The following is a 6000-nucleotide window of genomic DNA, read 5'->3' on the forward strand; positions in this document are numbered from 1 at the left end:
GGCTCTTACATTCTTCTTGTCTCTTCTTCCATTATATTTCCTGAGCATTAGAGGTGGCAATGCATCTATGGCTCAATATTTACCACTATGCCACATCAGTGATCCCTTATCCTCAAAAGCTTGATGGCCTATAAATTTCCGCAATAATCACTGCCCGTGATTAAAAAAAGAAAAAAAATCCTTTCGTGATATAGACTGACAGCATCAGTATTCTATAGGCATAAATATTAATATTTCAAAGAAAGTTTGACAGGCACATCACATCTGCTTAAAAAGCAGTAGCAGTTGCTTCCCCCATAGGAGCTATGACCTCCGAGTCACAGGTCTTGCTTTAGATTACAGTACCAAGCATAAGTTCCTACATGTACAACAGACCTTAAACCCAATCAAGAAACAACTGATTGTATTCATAACAACCGTGTTACTATTGTACTAAGATAAACATCTTACCTAACATGTTTGTAGTATAGTATATGTATTGTAGATAACAAATTTTCTTTTAGCAATTTACATAGTGGTGTCATCATGGAGGGAGTTTCTGTTTCAATTCCAACTTGTCCTGAAGTGAGTGTTCATTGTCTTCAGCAATAAGGACTTCCTATCTACTTGTAGTGTGCAACAAACATTGGTAGTCTGGAGAACCAAAGAAATCTTCAGTGAGTGTATAAGGAGTAGGTGAAGTCCTGAGTGTGTTATTAAGAAGGACCAATGCCTCAGACTCACGGGAATTGGCAAAGCCTTCTTACAGGTGAGGCTCAGAGACATGGTAAAGTCCTCCTCTGGTCCAAGTATTTACAAATGATTGACCAATGTATGTAAAAACTAGCAACTGCTACTTCTGTTTCCCGGATAACTGCAACCTGAGGTTTCTCCCCCACAGAGAATCTTACCCAGACTTGCTAACCTGTCCTCCTGTACATAATAAAGGTGCTGAGGTTCACAGTTGATGCATAGTTGGTACTGTGCATCAGAGCAAGCATGGCCCACTCCATTCCAGCTCTGCTGGACATGTTTCTGTGTGTCTGTCTTTTCTTCATTTCTTTTTCACCCCAGTTGGATTTCCAGGACCAAGCAATGAAGAACATGGACACTTTATAACCAGCCTTTTTGGTTTATGGGGACCGGGATGCTGCATCCCTGGCCAGGAAAGAGGAAGAAGGCAAGGAACCCCTAACATCTATACCTTTACTCAATCACCTTATGGTTTCTGGGAATGCTTGATGAATGCATTCACTGAAACTCTTTAACTTATCATTGTATGTTCTTGTAGAACATTTTCTTAATCTGTAATTCTCTCAGAGATTATCGTTATTCCATTTATGTAATGAAACCTTTATATAGAAAGAGGGGAGAATCTCTAATGGCATACTGCCATCTGTTCCATGGAAGTACCAATTGGTTTTAGGATTCAACAGATAGTGGTATGCGCAAAAAGAAGTATCAGTAAATTCCAATACAGTTTAAAAAGAATCTCATTACTTTTGTCAATTGCTTTGTCTAAAGAGCAATGTTGGCTACCGAAGCATTGATACTCCATTATATTTAAGCTTTCTATAATAATCTGCACTCATTTTTCCTTAGCGAACCTGCTTTCTCATTATGGAACAACTGCTATTATACTATTGTGTGTTTTCCAATCCAAAATAGGATAAAGGAATTGGTTCCTACTGTTGGGCCCTGCCCAGGGGCAAAGGCAGTAGAGCTTTGCTCTCATCTGCTGTGCCTACGACTCCATCAAGCCTCCTGGGTCTGCCAGGCTCTAGGCTAGCACTGAGGCTACTAACTCTTACAGCCACACTGTGTACTGAAAGGGCTCCAAGCTGTATGAATATTCCTTATCCTACATATAGTTTCTTGTAGGAGATAAATTAACAGACAAAATTGCAAGATTCATCCTTGGAGTTTCTTGCTCAATATGCAGGCAGATCCACTGAGAGCCTTTTCTCCCTTAGTAATTGCTCACTGCTAACATGAATTAGGGGAGGGGATTTGTGGGTCTTGTGACTTTGTGGGTCTTAAAAGTTTTATTAGCCGCTGAGTGGTAGAAGCTTCTCTCTCTTTCCAGAAAGAAATGTTTCAATTGGAGGAAATTAAATTAAATGATGTTTTTAATTCATGCAGTAATGAAGTAATATACATTTCCATTGATGAATAATATATTGAACATACCTTGCAATCTATGAAGTAATAAAATACAAGTCTGTATCATTTATTTATAAAGAAATGTATTAGATGGAAACTCTGTAGTGAGTATTGGCCAATCATGCATTATTAACTGGTTTAAAACATAAGTTTGATTAATAGAACTTTTATATTTTCTATAATACTCATTTAGCTAAATTTTAAAGCACATATTCTGCTTCCAACATAAGTAAATTTATTCTGTTAAGCAAATATTTTAGTTTATTATTAACATAATATTGTTAATTCATTATTCAAAAGCTGATCTAAGTTGTTAAACAGCTAATCTTCAGGATACTCTGCAGAAAAATCCACACTATTTTCCATCTAAAATGAGAGCAGAATTCATGTTTTCTCACATTGTTGAATCAGGGTTATATCAGTCCTTAAGATGCATACAAATGAAATACAAGTTCTCAGAAAACAATCTGAAAAAAATGTATTGCAAATTACTTTCAATAAAGATAACATGTAGCTATTGTGATATAAAATATTTAATGATCTTAGGTTCAGAAGCGCCATGTTAAAAAAAAATAATTAAGACAAAAAAAGCTTCTTTTGTTAATGTCCAAGTCTCTCCTTTGTGATTCTGGACTTATATTTTGACAAGGTGGCTGGCAAGTCACACTGGAGACTCGTCCTTGTGTTTCTTACCAAAAATCCATGCTAATCTTTCCATTGAAATAGACAGATATAAGGAGAGAAGCAACAGCCTGGAAGGAGCTCTTTGGACGGCAGAGCGTTAAGCCACTTTGTTTTGTAGCCTTCCTTTTTAGGGCTGAGACATGAAGTCCGAGCAGACTGTAGCCAGGCTTTGATGATGGTACAAATGAGTTCATATGAAGCCATGGGTTATGTAGGATTACTCATTGTCAAGAACATCAAAATACAACTTTAGCTATTTTTTTTTTATCAAATTCTATTCTTATTTTTTATCAGTTTCTATTCTTAAAATAGTTCATTTCTTGCTCAAACTTCTTTTGTTTGTTGTTTTTGTTTTTTAACATAAAATAGAAACGGAATTTATTTCTCTAGAAGCAGCAGGTAGCCGTAGCTGGAGCAGCAGCTTTGGCAATAGAGGCTGATGGGAACACATCGAACAGCAACAGGGGAAGAGCCGGCGTCAAACAGGAAAATACTGGTGCCCTTGGGGTCTCCTTCCAATTCCGGGGCCTTGGGGGCCCTGCCAGAGGAGAATCTGGTGCCTTTCCTCTGCTTCTGACCCACTTGAGGCTGTTTCCAGTACAAGAGCAGCCAAGTCCACAAGTTCGCAGTGAAGCCACAGGTACATTCTGTCCAACACTCCAAATGCCTATGGGGGCTCCCTGGAAAAGGGCTCGGCCTTGAGGAGGCCCTGTTGGATGCTGGCCTACCTTTTTGTGTGGCCAGTACATCCTTCTTGCCCAAGTCAAGCCTGGCTTCCTCAGTCTAGTCCCCCAGGGCAAAGCCTGGGGCACACTCTAGCCACTAGCCCAGCCTTGATCTGGAGCCAGAGGCAGGTGACACACAGGGCCTGCCAGACAGCTTCCTGTCTTCACAAGGCTCCTTCTCACCTCTTGATTGATTGAGGCTGAACTAAGGTGCGCAGAAGAGCGCTCGATGGGTAAGTAAGTGAGGTGGGCAAGGTGGGGATCCCAGCCTCCTCCGGCTGCCTCCGTCTCACTCTGTCCACTGGAAGCAGCTGGCAGTAGTGAGTCCTCCAGGTCTGAGACGGGGCATCTCCCCACCCTTGTCCCACAGACAAGTTCAAGTGGTTCCTTTAGAACAGACCTTCGCTCTCCAGACAGCTGTCAGCATTTGTGGTGGGCATTGCCACAGGAACCCAGAAGGCCGCAGCCAGTTTGCTCCAGGTTCCAGGAGAACATCTGTAGCCCTTTGTGGCACTCCACCCGTGGCCAAAGACCCAACCCAAAGAGTTGCTCCAACTTCAGGTACTAGGCACCCCTCTGCACACTCCCGCTGTGGCTCTGCAGGGCCGCCTGGTACTCCTCTGTGGTCACCCCATGCACCATGGCCTATAGCATCTGGATTTTGTCTGCCGGCCATGCAGCCTCGTGTTCAAACTTCTAATTAAGTCACACTAGATTAGAATCAAGAAAAATGTCTCTTTTTGACTTCAATTAGTTGAGTGTCAGCAATGACCAGCTGGAACACAGCTTTGCACTGTCACGCACAGCAGCCTGAAAAGATTTTCCTTATTCTTTTAAAAACCTCAGTTCATGTAAAATCAAATCCCTGGATTCGATACAGAAAAGAATTTCAGAGAAAGGACTACGAAGCAGAGTTGGGTTTGTTAAATGTTATTTTTTAATATTTGTTTCAAACTTGAGAGTTAATAAAGGAAAGACACCTAGGAAGAAAGTAAGACACACATAGGCAGGGACTTCCCAAGGAAGAGTCCTAGTTCACTGTCCTTACAATGTATATTTATATATGTGACTATACACACACACACACTGTAGATATAGATGATATATACACAGTTCTCAATTTATGATTCACAAACCCTTTGGAGGTCAAGTGACCTTTTCAGGGGTCAGATATCAGACATCCTGCATATCAGATACTTACATTATGATTCATAGCAGTAGCAAAATTAAAGTTATGAAGTAGTAAGGAAAATAAATTTATGATTGTGCGTCACCACAACATGAAGAACTGTGTTAAAGGGTCACATCGTTAGGAAGATTGAGAACCACTGATATATGTGCGTGATGTTAGGGTTATATACATATATGCATATATATAATGTGTGTAGAGTTTTGATGGTCTTTGAAGCTATTATCTTTAAAGAGATATTAAAGAACAAAAATGAGATCACAAGGTGTGGGTTCTGAAAGACACTTTAACAAAATTAAATACTTTTTTTGGGGGGGAGGGGGGTTCGAACAGGATTTCTCTGTGTAGCTTTGGAGCCTGTCCTGGAACTCACTCGGTAAACCAGTTTGGCCTCGAACTCACAAAGATCCACCTGCTTCTGCCTCCAAGTGCTGAGATTAAAGGCATGAGACACCACCTCCTGGCTCACTTTTATATTCTTATTCCTGAAAAGAATATCATATTTTCTTTTGTATTGTTCTGTATTTTTCCCTCACTCTGAGAAAAAACAAATGAAATACCATAGATCAAGGGAGGAATGAGTTGTTCAGACACACAGATCAGCGTCATGCAGTCTTTTGTGACGGAGAAATTAATAGGAGAAGCTTGTAACTCCTTGTTGTAGCAGGAATATTAACAGTTCTTCTTAATAAAATCAAACCCAGGGCCAGTTATTGGGGTGAAATGCTGGATGGTCAGAGAGACAGAACAAGCCGCAGCTAACCTCACCTGCCCAACTTCTCAGCTGATCTTGTTTCCTCAGACTGGAAGCCTCTGAGTCCTCATCCAGAATGAATCTCAGCTGAACTGCTGCTAGAAGCCTGAAAGCTTAACCAGCCAAATGCTTAACCAGCCAAATGCTGCTAGTTTCTGGTCCTCATGCCTTATATACCTTTCTGCTTTCTACCAGCACTCCCTGGGATTAAAGGCTTGCTTCCTGGGATTAAAGGCGTGAGTCACCATGCTTGGCTGTATCCTTGAACACATGAATTTCTGCCCCTGGAACGCTAGGATTAAAGGCTTGTGCTACCACTGCCTATCCTTTATGTTTAATATTGTGGCTCTTCTGTCTCTGACCCCAGATAAGTTATTAGGGTGCACAATATTTTGGGGAACACAATACCACCACACCTTGTTCCATCTCAGGCTGACCCCAGGAGCTCACAGGCCAGCTAGCCTAACAAAAATAATGAGTGTCCAGCTAAGAGTGCTTGTTCAAGG

The sequence above is a fragment of the Peromyscus leucopus genome, chromosome 17, assembly GCF_004664715.2.
Source record: "Peromyscus leucopus breed LL Stock chromosome 17, UCI_PerLeu_2.1, whole genome shotgun sequence".
NCBI classification, from domain to species: Eukaryota; Metazoa; Chordata; class Mammalia; order Rodentia; family Cricetidae; genus Peromyscus; species Peromyscus leucopus.